Raw genomic sequence first — 13719 nt, forward strand, 5'->3', positions numbered from 1 at the left:
TTCTCTAAAAAGTGGCAGAATCTATTTTCCTCCTGATCAGAAATCTTCCCCTTCTCAAACATAATGATTGTTATAAATCTTTGTGACATTTAATTGTATTCTTTTTTTATAATTCCATTTACTCCTTTATTTTTTTGAAAGTTATTGTAAAATCATTTACTGTTTTTAGTGGTTACCAAAAATGCACATGTAAAATCTAAAGCTAATCATTGCATGTACCCTCTTCACAAATAAAAAGGACCTTAGGAACTATGCAGCTAACATTATCCTCTTGTATCTCAGATGTTATTTTGTCCAACAGTTTAGCTCCATTTTTTAATCTCTCAAATTAGTTATTATTTTAAACAGTCACAATTTTTTGTTCAGATAGTCCCATAGGTTTGTCATTTTTTCTCCTTCATTGTTCTTTCTTGTATCTCAGTTCTTCCTCATAGAGAATATCTTGTAGGTCTGTTAGGGAGGTGTACTGGTAAACTTTCTCCATTTTCGCTTGTCTCAAAATGTCTTTATCTTACCCATGTTCTTGAAAGATATTTGCATATACAATTCTAAGTGGATGGTTAATTTCTCTCAGCATTTTGAAGATAACAGTACACTCTGTTTTGGCTTCCATTGTTGCTATTGATAAGTCTGCTATTATTCATTTGTTGGTAATAGGTCCTTTATCTCCGGATCTTTCCAAGATCTTTGTCTTTGGATTTCACCAATTTCAGTATGCTTTTCCTACAGGTCAGAATCAGGATTCAACTGCAGATAATATCTCCATTTAGACCAGAAAATAATTTAATACTTTCAAGTCCAACAGAAATGCTGAATGAGCAAGATTTAGGTCCTCCAGAATGACTTATGAACACTATCATAGAATTATCTTGCCAAAGGAACTTTTCTCTTTTTCACATTTAGTAAGCTGAAGAATTGGGAAGCTTCTGGACCAACTGTTGCATCCAGCATCATCCCATCTTAGCTATAATTCACAGGTCAGGAAGCTGCCGTCACACCTGTTTGCTACAGAGCCATGACACATATCCTAGATCCATACCAGTAAATGGAGGCCTTATAGACTACCACTTCTCTCCTCCACTTAACTTGGTTCTGAATTCAAGTCTCATGTGAATATACATGTGATTGGCAGAACCTGAATGTATCTGGAACATTTCCGTGTAACAATATAAACAGATCAAAGTACTAATGTGAAGACCAACATTCCATACATGAGCTGCTGAAATAGAGGTTCCTTTACCTTAAGGTAAACTGTGGTGACTATTAAACTGAAGAGAACTAATGTAAAAAGCAGGTGATAGTTTACTGAGTTCTGCATCTTAAAACACTCAAACATGCAGTACCCAAATATACAACAGCTGTAAATCATTGGGAGTTCATCCAATAGATTTCTCACAGTTCTGGAGGTTAGGAAGTCCAAAATCACAGTGCTGGCAGATTTGGTTCTTTGTGAGGGCCCTCTTCTTGGCTTACAGATGGCCACTTTCTTGCTGTATCTTCACATGCTGGAGAAAGAGCTAATTGTATTCTTGTGTAGTCCTGGGGAAGAGGTTTGGTCAGCTTTTCCTTTTATTTTGATTCTTCGTTCTTGATACACCCTTGTACAGAAGAGTGTCTGTATTATCCCTGTAGCTGGGCTGCGAAGACACAGGGGAGAAAGTGGAGACAGAGAGAGACTAGCTGACTTCCTTCCTAGTGCGCTTGTTTCTCATTATGAAATTACCATGTATTTTATATAAGAAGAGGAGGGGTAGTGCAATTAAAAACACATGTGACCATCCTTCAACTCATTCTAGAATTAACAACAGTTGACATTTTGCTATAACTGCTTTGAGTCTTTTTTATAAAGTGGCAAAATAATATGCATATGGGAGACACCTCTTTTATATCCCCCTCAGACCTTGTTCTCCCTATTCCAGAGACAGCACCATAGAATGTGGCGGTATCCCCCATGCACAGTCTTGTATGTGTGTCCATACACATCTATAGGATGAAAGGCATTAAGCGTAATATTTATCAATTTGGAAATGGGAAAACAAATCATGATGTAATGATACAGTGGAATAGTCTCAGCTAATTAAAATTAATGGAGCTGTACTAAATACATCAACATTAATAAAAAATACATTACGAAAGGATGGAAATTGTAGATGATGTGTATAATACATTTTAGTTTATATAAGGCTTTCAAAATGCAAAACAATGCAATTGTTTATGGAACAATAATAGTAATATAGTGAAAGTTTCAGGTAAATACATATACGAAGTTCGTCTAGTGGTTTTCTTGGAGAAGGTAAAGAATCAAGATTGTTCAAATACCTGATGTGGGTGCTTTACACATATTATTTATTACAATAAAAACACCTACAAAGAGAATAGTGAAATGTGTGAATTTAATAAATTTGACTGATGGATATCAAGCTCTTCATTGGTACTCTGTACTTTTGTTTAACTTGAATAATTCATAATGAAAATAAACATATCTGTGTAGGATCAAAAGTATTTGAAGTCTTCTCATGCTATAGACTTGTTCTATACAAAATTTTTTCTCTCGTAGCTTCTCATTATTTGTGTTGATTCATATATCTGATTCTTTTTATTATTTCATTCATCTTAGTTGCCATACATTTCAGAATACGTGCATTCCAAATAATTATTGATCTCCTTCATGTTTTCTTCATTCCTTTTCTACATGATAAAGGCTCCTAGCTGGAGCTTCAGATCAGAAACTCTTCCCTGAAATTTAGTTTTCATCCAAGGATGTTCTCTCTTTCTATATTCTCTTTTTCAACTTGCCTCACTCCATTGCTTTCTTTTGAGAAGTGACACATGCCAAGAAGTGTTGTTCATGGCAGAAAAGAAAAACACAATAGGAAGTGTCAGTATGAGGGTCTCCTATGCTGAATGCTGTGTTAGGTACTTTTCCTCCATTCATTTATCATCATTGCAACATCTTTATGAATGTTTATGACAGTTCCCATTTTACCAATGAGGACGTCTGGTTTTTAAACTTATAAACAAAAATTGTTGAAAAACAATTGAACAATTTTCCTCATTCACAAAGCAAGTGCTTGTTTGGATTAAACCCAGAATGTTTGAATACAAGTAATACACCAAATGAGAAAGGCTGTCATAGCCATGTCTTCTCCCCCTTGAGAACAAGGGCCACTGCTTTACAGAGACAATCCTATTAGGACACTCACTTATCTAAGTGTCAGGTAAGTCTCTCTTATCTTGTAAGTTTCTGTCTTCCAATTAAAGCAGCTTTCATCTGTTTTCTTAGGAGCCTATGCATTTTATTATTTCTCTAATTTAGCTTTTTTTTTTAAAGTGATATCCCGCCTATCATCTTAGGGGAAGAAATTCCATCAGGATGAGACAGAGGATCTCATTGACATAGTTTTCCAGCATATCTTAGAATCCCTTACTAATTCAGTTGAGTAGTGTCTCCATGGGGGGGTCTTATGAACCTCAAGATTACAGGCGACATTTTCTAATATTCGTTCAGATACAGGGTAAACACTTAGATGGATGCTATACACCTGCACACAATACTTCAGGGGTAGAAGTGGACATACCTTGTTGGGAAATGAATAGATTTGGGGCATTGTTAAGGATAAAACGTTATAATTCTAAATGAAAATTATGAAATATAAGTGGTGATTTAGAAAGCTAATTCTGTACTATCCAGAGGATTAACAGAGATTAGTCACGTGAATCAATTCAGCAGTTAGATGATCTGATCTAAGACCTAGTCTTTGTCATGAATTAACCATGTACTTCATGTCTCACCTTATCAAACTTTTCCCACTTATACACAGAGTGATTGCATGATCCATCTCATCTGTAGTTTCACAGGCCCTTCAGGTGATTCTGAGGCATGCCAAGGTTTGAGGACTGTGCTCTCCAAGAGAAAATGGATAACTTCATTCTCTTCCTTCTGTTTGTTTGAGGCAAGAACATTTCTGAAGGAAACACCGTATCTTAGTCTTTGTTTCAGTCTCAGAGTGAGAGATGATGATAGAGGGAGAAATTAGCACAGGGAAAGATTTGAATATTTTCTTGGCTTCAAAATACAGACCATTTTATTCTTTATTTTAAGCACTGGTTCTCAGACATTAGCACGTATCAAATTCATCTGGATGGCTTGTTAAAACGTAGATTGCTGGTACCCACCCTAGAGTTGATCAGCAGTAAGTCTGGAGTAGTGCCACCATTGTTTATTTCTAGCAAGTTCCCGGTTTATGTTTCTGCTTCGTATCCAGGGACCATTTATTTTATATTGTTTTCACCTGATCTTTTCCATCAGATTCATCAACAACATGGAACCCAGAAATCACATAGATGTTTCAGAATTCCTCCCACTAGGATTGACAGATGATCCAGAACTGCAGCCCCTCCTTTTCATTCTGTTCCTGCCCATGCTCCTGGTCACCATCCTGGGAAATCTACTCCTCCTGAGTGTCATCTCTGGCTCTCACTTGCACACCCCCACATACTTCTTTCTCTCCAATATGCCTTTTAATGACATCTGTTTAAGCACAAGTATGATACCTAAAATGCTGATGAACATCCAAGCAGAAAATCAGAGCATCACTTATGCAGGCTGCCTTACACAGATTTACTTTGTCTTGGTTTTGGCTAGTTTGGGGGAAAATTTTCTTCTTGCAATAATGGCCTATGACCACTATGTGGCATTTGTCACCCCCTGAGGTAAACAGTCATCATGAACTCCTGCTTCTGTGGACTGCTGATCCTATTCTCCATGTTTATTAGCATTGTGTATACCCTCCTCCACAGACTGACGGTGTTGCAGCTGACCTTCTGCACAAACTTGAATATCTCCCTCTTCTTTTGTGAAGTTGTTCAAGTCATCAAGCTTTCATGTTCTGATACCCTCATCAATAGCACCTGATATATTTTGCAACTAGTGTATTTGCTGGTATTCTTCTATGTGGAATTATTTTCTCTTATATTCAAATTGTCTCCTCTGTTTTGAGAATGCCATCAGTGGGTGGAAAGTATAAAGCTTTCTCCACCTGTGGGTCTCACCTCACGGTCGTGTCCTTATTCTATGGGACAGGTTTTTGGGTGTACATGAGTTCTGCTCTTGCTAACTCTTCCAGAAACACTGCAGTCGTTTCAATAATGTACACTGTTGTCCCTAAAATGCTGAACCACTTTATCTATATCCTGAGGAACAGGGACATGAAGGGAGCCTTGAGAAAACTCAGCAGAGTTTTCTCTGAGGAGCAGAACACTTTCTCTTCTTTGATTGTGTCACCTGCTTTGGACTGGGGATTCTAGAATGAATCAAAGTGACAGAAATACTGAGTTAGCCAGAAGGTCTGATTCTTGCACATCAACATCTTCCAAATGACTAGATAATATGATAAGTAAGTGAATTACAACTTGGGGTTAAAACCTCACTGGCTGTTTGTATAGCTCTGTGGTGTTTCAAAAATGAGTTCCATTCCCTAGCTCAGTGTCTTTGGTAGGGTCCTTAGAAGCTGACCTGAGGCAAGGATTATACTGATGTTGTTGGAAAGTCAGAAGAAGAAAAGTGGGAGAAGTTGAAAAGGTCAGGAGGAGGATCAATTAATTCTGGGTCATAGTAGAGACTTGGTTCTGTATGGTCTCTAGATTAGCACCACGTGAATTGCACCCCAGAGACAAGGTTATTGCAAACCTAACTAACAGCTGACATGGGCCTATGGTAAAAGATTAAAGTCAAAACATTATATATATATATATATATATCTCACATACTCTATATTTTCATACCTAAATGGATATCAGAATTCCTGATGTTATCGATTTGATAGCAATGTCTTTGTTCATAACTAAGAAAAGAAGACTGGAATCCAACTCGAAAAGGGTGATGTGTCCACATTTGCCAAGAATTTGAAATACAGATAAGCAGACACAGATGGAGAAAAGTAGATGGTGTACACCTGGTCTCACAGAGTCAGGGAAGGAGCCATCCTGAATTCCTCCCTTCTAGACCCTTTGTCTTTAAGTGTTTTCACAACTCGGGGATCTTTGAATGTCTAGAGATAGACCGCGATCAGTCCGTGACCACCTCATTAAATCATCCTTCCTATGAAAAGAACTAGCTCACCTGAGCCTCCTTCCACAGCTCGTTCCTCTTGCCTGGGAGCCTGTTTCACTCAATCCCTCTGCCCTTCCAGTAGACAGATCTCCCAGATGGCAATTCAGAGGCAATATCAGGCATCATTTCACTGTGAAGCCAGCCAGGTAACCTAACATTACTTACTCAATGTTTGGAAATGAAAGCAGGTGTTGTAGTAAAGTTTCATCCAGGGGAAGGTGTGAAGAGATTACATCAGATGATCAGAACTAAGTCACCCATGGTCCTCCTGCCTAACTGTCTGTCATCTTCTTCACATGTTTCCTTGTACTTTGCACCAATACTCAGGCACCTCTCATTTACAAACCTCATTCTCACTCTACTATAACCAGGACAATTTTCCTCCTGTTTATAGATCTTCTTTTTCTAAAACAGTACAACTGTTACAAATTTCTCTGACATTTACTTGCAATCTTGTAGTGGTGGACGTCAGGATGTTTTGTAAAGTTCAATTTGTCTTCCCTTTCCTGGTTCTTAACATACCTATGTATTATCTCAGTTGCCTGCCTCTGAAGCTCTGGGGATCCAGACAGAATCGTCAGCTGCCTTCCTAGTCTGTTTTTCTTTATAAAATTACTAAATGTTTTAAGTAATCAAAAAAGCAGAGATAGTGTAATATCTATAAAATGATTACCTGTTAACCTTTTCGGGAATTAGCAATAGATGACACTGCACGGTATGAGCTTCAGGGTTGTTATTTTTTTTAAGTAACAAAATATTTAACATACAGAGGCACTTATTTCTAATTTCTATTAGTCCTCATTTCATCCTAAGGTAGTGTTTTCCTCTGGTGATGCTTCATCATCCTCTTGGACAGGAAAACATTTGATTGTATTTTCAATCTATCTTTTCCCATAAGATTCATCAACAACATGGGGCACAGAAACAAAACAGAGCTTTCATGATTTCTTCTTATAGATGTGACAGAAGATCCAGAACTGAAGCCTCTCCTCTTCATTCTGTTCCTGTTGCTACACCTGGTCACTGTCCTGAGAAACCTACTCATCATCTTGAAATGTCACCTCTGATTCTCACCTGCACACTCCTGTGTACTTCTTGCTCTACAATCTGTTTATTAAAAGACATCTTTTTAAGCACAACCATGATCCCAAAGATGCTGAGGAACATCCAATCACAGAATCAGAGCATCATTTATACAGGCTGACATACACAGATTCACTTTGTCCTGGTTTTTACCAGCTTGGAAAATTTTATTCTTGCAGTAATTGCTTATGATTGCTATGTGGCCATTTGTCACCCAATGAGATACATGGTCATCATGAATTCTCACTTCTGGGAACTGCTGATTCTGTTCTCCCTGTTCATTAGCATTGTGGATGCCCTCCTTCCACAGTCTGATGGTGTTGCAGCTGACCTTCTGCACAAACCTGGAAATCCCCCTCTTCTTATGTGAGGTTGTTCAGGTTATCAAACTTACGTGTTTTGATACCCTCATCAATAACATCCTGCTATATCTTTCAAGTAGTGTTTTTGGTGTTATTCCTGTTTGTGGAATCATTTTTTCTTCTCAAATAGTCTCCTCTGTTGTGAGAATGCCTTAAGTGCATGGAAAGCATCAAGCTTTTTCCACCTGTGGGTCTCCTCTCAGTTGTACCCTTGTTCTATGGGACAAGGGTGGGGGTGTACATTAGTTGTGCTCTTACTAACATTTCCAGAAACACTGTAGTGGCTTCAGTGATGTACACTGCTGTCCCTCGAATGCAGAACCCCTTCATCTGTAGCATGAGGAACAGAGGCGTGAAAGGAGCCTTGAGAAAACTCATTGGTAAGATACTATTGTTTTGTCAGAAAAATATTGTTTAATTTCCACGTAGTTGTGTATTTTCCCCTTGTCCTTGTCTTATTTATTTCTAGCTTCATAACGTTGTGATCAGAAAGGACACTGTATGATTTCAACCTTCTAAAGTTTATTGTGACTTTCTTGTCACATAACATATGATCTATCCTGGAGAAGGTTCTATGTGTGCTGGAGAAGACTATGTCTTCTGCTCTTGTTAAATGGAGTGTTTATATATGTCGGTTAGGTTTTGTTCATTTATAGCATTTTTCAAGTTCTCTATTTCTTTTTCATCAATCCAGAGGTACTATCCATTGTTGAAAGTTTTGTATTGAAATCTGTAAGTATTATTGTAGAAATATATATTTATCACTCCACTTCTGTCATGTTTGCTTCATATATTTTAAGGTTTTGTTGTTTGGTGTATATGTTCACAATTGTTACAGTATTTTGATTATTGATCCTTTTGTCTCTGTCTATATGTTTATTTTCTATATATCTTTTTGTCTATTTTAACATTTTTTACTTAAATTTGCTTTTTCTAATATTATCTCTCTATCGGTAACTATTTGTGTGGAGTATATTTTCCATCCTATCATTTATAATCTATTTGTGTTGGTGGATTTACAGTGAGTACCTTGTAAACATCATATATCCACACTATGTATCATTTATCTCTCTTACAATCTCTACCTTTAGGTTAGAGATTTTTATCCACTTACTTTTAAGTCTTACTCATAAGGAGATACTTAATTCTTTCACTTAAAAGTTTATTTTCTGTATGTCTAATACTTACTTTTTGTTCTTCATTTCTTCCTCTACTGCCGTTTTTCTTTCTAGTTGATCATTTGTTTTGAAGATTATGGATTTTGTTCTCATTTCCTTTGTGATACATCCAGATAATTTTCTTTGTGGTTACCACGGACACTCAATTTATCATTCTAAATTTATAACAATTTAGAGTGAATTCATACACTTTTACTGCAACAGCATGCAAAACCCCTGCTCTTATATGACTCTATGCTTTCTCATTCATGTTGATGCTGTCGCAAATGAAATCGTTATACATTGCTGCCAATAGCATAGATTTTAAAATGTTTTACATTTGTTTTCCAAATCTAGTAGGAAATAAAAAGTGAAGTTTTAAACCCAAAATACAATACCTGCTTTTGGGTCCAGCCCTGTGGCCTAGTGGTTCAGTTCAGCATGCTCCACTTCAGTGGCCCAGGTTCACATTGAATTTCTGTCTGAAGTACTTTCATTTCAACCTGAAGGAATCTTTTAGATATTTTCATGGAGCAAGCTCAGTGTTACTGACCGCTTTCAGCTTTGTTTATGTGGCAATGTTTTATTTCTCCTTCAGCTTTGGAAGGAAATTTTTTTTCAGATAAAAAATTCTTGGTTGAAAATTGTTTTTTCTCTCAGCATTTTAAATATGTCATCTTACTGTCCTCTCACCTCCAAGGTTCATATGAGAAATTGGTTGTTAATCTTATTGGGGATCTCTTGTATGTGATGGGATGATTTTCTCTTAAGTTCTTGTATATGGCGAGCTCCTTTCAAGATTCTCTCTTTCCCTTTGTCTTTTTCAGTTTGATGATAATGTGTCTTAGTGTTAGTATCTTTGATGTATCCTCCTTAGAGTTCATGGAGCTTCATATTTTTGTTTGTTCATGTCTTTCACTATATTTGGTAAATTTTTGACCATTATTCCTTCAAATATTCTTTCTTTCTCTTTCTCTTCTCCATCTTGGACTCCCATAATGCAGGTTTTTTTACGTGGTGGGGTCCCATAGGTCCCTTAGGGTCTGCGCACGTTCTTTCATTCATTTTTATTTCTTCTCCATAGACTCAATATTATAATGTGGTTGCTCTATACATCAGAATCCCCCTCAGAGTTTTACTTTGAAAACAATTGTTGAAGTTGTAGTAGCCTATGTGTTTAATGACTTTCCTAATATATATTTTCAAAGACTGAAATTCTTGTTGTATGTGGTCATCAAAATCGATTTTCTTCAGCTTTGTTCAGCTAGTGCTTTGGTAGCTTTCCTGAATGACAGGAGTGATAATAAACAAATAAAGAAGTAACACACTTCTCATATACTACAGATCTATGCTACAGCACTGTTTCAACCCAAATTCAGGTTTGCACTGAGCCTGAGATCAACATGAAAATTTAAGATCTTCCCTGGTCTTTTCCGGGTATATGTCATGCTATGGGCATTCATGTGGCTTTCTAAATACTTCCATGTACTGTGATACTTTTAAATGTCCTAATTTCCTAAAGAAAATTTCCCCTGTTTTTGCTTTGTTTTATCTGAACTAGTTTATGTTTTGACTTTAATCTTTTACCATAGGCACATGTCAGCTGTTAGTTAGGTTTGCATTGTTTTCAGACAATGTGCACTCATTTTACAGCCTGAGTTCTGAGTTAGGACAAACAGAAATGGGTGCTTTGTGTTAGTCCTTCAAATGGCTCTCAGATGGGTTAGAACTGACACAGAGAATGAATTGAGAAAGACCTATTGTGCCGACTCTGAATCCATGGAGCAGGGTCTCTACTAAGAACACAGGTTGTGACTAAGACTAAGACTACTGCCATGCCTGGAAGGGAGTGGGACAAGGGGAAATGAAAGTGCCACAAAGCTTTTCTACTGGTTTGAAGCTGCTTTTTTCTTGATTCAGCACTCACTTGGTTGCTGTAAATTTTGACTGTTTTCAGGAGTCCTGACAAAATTAGTTATGGCAGTTTCTACGTGTTTTGCAAGGATTATTTGAGAGGAGAAGAGCTTCAAGCTACCTAATCTGCATTTTGCCACTTTGCTGAGGTTACGTTTCCATGCACAGTCCACTTTGATTATAGGGAATATATTAGAAACTGCTGAATATAGTACATAGAAACAGAACACAATGAACAATCCGTAGAGTTAAGCTTTAAAATACGCTTTTTAGGGCATATTTGCTATATTATCACTTGCATTTTCTAAGTAAGATATATATTTATCTATATTATAAAATATATTTTGAGCCTAAATATCCTTTCAATCTTCCTTAGATTGCTGTTATAAAGGATACCTTAGAATCTACCGTAGGAAAGAAAAGTAGAGTCAAATTACAGAAGGAAATTTTGTCATGTGTGAAAAGCACTTGAAGTGGATGCAAAGAGAAGTAAGTGGATGGAAGAGAATTGCATGCTTTTGGCATCCCAAATGAGAAAATTTAATTTCTTTCTTCTCTGAGCTTTTAAGAATTTTACTGTTTATAGATGAGAATGATAAAGAAATAGTTGACTTATGAGGAACTTTGGGTATTGAACCCCCAAGGCCACAGGAACTGAAAATAGTCTGCCTGAGGCCACCCTACTCGATAGCCCTCCTCAGGTGGCTAGGTGGCACACCTGAACCTCTTCCCAGGGGCCATCATTTTTCCACAACAGGCCAGCCCTTCACTCTATGTTTCCATTCTCCCTGATAGCAGGGCTTCCATGTATCTCCTTTAATATCAAAGAGAGAATGGAATGGCATTCCTTAGAGTTGGCACCCCAGTCATCTGAAGTTCCCTACTCTGTTTTCCGAACAGGGAGAGGCGTTTGTCGCTAGTTGTTCTGGGGTTGAGTGGGAACATGCTAAAGGTGACTTGATCTTATTCATCTGTGAAGTGCCTACCTAATTGTCCATCATCTGACATGCTATCTTGTACCTTTGTGACAATACAAATCAATATGCTAATCTTTTACTCCGACCCTAAAGTTCTAGGCTCTTTTTCCATCCTCAGGAGGAATCTTCTCTTGCACAATTTTGTGGCATGCTTTAGAATTCTGTAAGTTGTTCCTTAATTTCTGGGCAGAGGATGAAGATGGATGACCGTATCTTTATTGTTGTGTGTCTGGTTTTTCAATTTCCTTTATTGGGATGACCATTGGTCTTGACCTTGGTACCTTTCTATGAATAGTCTAGTGTAGAAGATGGAGAAATAGACAAAAGGCATTGGCTACATCCACAGTAAGGATATCTCTTTAGTAACTTACAAAATATATTAAAAGGCAGAATAAGACAAAATATCAGGACAAGTACTTTTGTATCGGTTTTCCAAATCAATAAATTTTGACATTTGCCAATTCTCTTCTTGAAGTTACAAAATAGCTTGTATAAAAACAACAGTCATTTTTATTTTACTCCATTTAGGTCCTTTCATTCCCGGAGGCAACCATAGTCTTGAATTTGTATCTCTTGGCATTGTTTTAAACTGTTTTTACACATACATATGTGTGTATGTGTATGCATGTGTGCACATTGTATATGAGTGTCACAATGTAAACGCCATTGCCTCAAGAAGAAATACATTGTAATGTCGTAAGATAGGGGAATATAGCTAAGGAGTGGAAGTTAATGATGCTGAATGGAATGTGCCAAGGCTTCTCCCTCCCTTTGCTTCTATACAGAAGCAAGATTTACAGCGGGAGTTTCAGCACATGAATTCTTTCCTGAAACTTGCAGCTACCATACCAGGATTGTTCTTTCTTTCTCTCCTCTTCTTTAGTGTTGCCCCATCACTCATTATCTTCTCAACAATGAACCCTACCAGTTTGTGTAGTCATATTCATGCCATAAACAATTATAGGTGATATTAAGAAGGTCCCAAATGTCAAGCATCATGCTTGGTGAGATTGTCTATTTTTCTTCCTTGTAATAAGGAAGTAAGTTTTCATTATGGTTACCATTATACAAATGTTGAGTCAGAGAATTCTTACATAGTTGTGAAAATTTCCTTGTTCCCAAAGCATGTTCAGGAACATGGAATAAATTCAAATTTTCCTGAGTCCAAATTTAGACCAAATAATCTCTTGCAACATAGTTACTTGTTTTCACGACTCCATGCTTCACTCAGATTTTCTCACTGGGGAAGCAGACTTTTTGTATTGCCATTCATCTTTAAACTTCAAGCTCCTAATGAGCTATTCTACTTTAAAACATCATTAGAAAATTTTTACAAATCATTGTTTTATAGGAAAAATGGGAAATGCAGTGATACGCCCAGGACTGAGCCAATTAGGTCTTCCCTGTTTGGAAGGATCCAATACCAATATTCTCAAGGATCTCATCTTAACCCAGGAAATAGGAGTGTGCTGAAGTTGATGCAGTTGCATATCTTCTGAGTATCCTCAGGGGACAAATTGTGCAAATTGAAAAAGAATGTAGGGGGATCTGAAATTCCACGATTGGTATTTTAGTGCACTAATGATTTTATTTATTTAATTAATTATTATATTTTTAAATGTATTTTAAAACAACTTTAGGTATAATTGACGTAAAAAAGCTGTACATACTGATGTATATAACTCGATGAGTTTGGGGATAAGTATCCACCTGTGAAACTATCACATCCATCAAGACCATAGACAAATCCATTACCTCCCAAAGTTTCCTCACATCATCTTTACTATTGTTGTTATTATTAGTAGTAGTAGTATTAGTAGTAGTGATCAGAACACTTAACATAAGATCTACCTTCTTAGAAAATTTTGAGTGTACGATATGGTATTGTTAGCTGTAGGCAATATGCTATCTGGTAGATTTCCTGAACTTATTTATCTTGCATAACTGAAACTGTACTCTTTGACCTTCTCCTCTCTATTTACCCTTCACCCAGCCCATGGCAAACACCATTTTGACTTTATGCCTCTATGAACTGGACCATCCTAGATTCCAGATGCAATTGTGATCATACAATATTTGTCTTTGTGATTCTGGCCTATTATACTTAGCATAAT

General features: G+C 37.0%; 2 pseudogenes; both read left to right on the plus strand.

Moving 5' to 3' along the window:
• The first annotated feature begins 4322 nt into the window (after positions 1-4322).
• LOC103566567 (olfactory receptor 7G1-like) lies at positions 4323-5307 on the plus strand (annotated as a pseudogene).
• Positions 5308-7023: 1716 nt separating this feature from the next.
• Positions 7024-7975, plus strand: LOC103566568 (olfactory receptor 7G1-like; annotated as a pseudogene).
• Positions 7976-13719: the final 5744 nt, after the last annotated feature.

The sequence above is a fragment of the Equus przewalskii genome, chromosome 6 (genome assembly GCF_037783145.1).
Source record: "Equus przewalskii isolate Varuska chromosome 6, EquPr2, whole genome shotgun sequence".
NCBI classification, from domain to species: domain Eukaryota; kingdom Metazoa; phylum Chordata; class Mammalia; order Perissodactyla; family Equidae; genus Equus; species Equus przewalskii.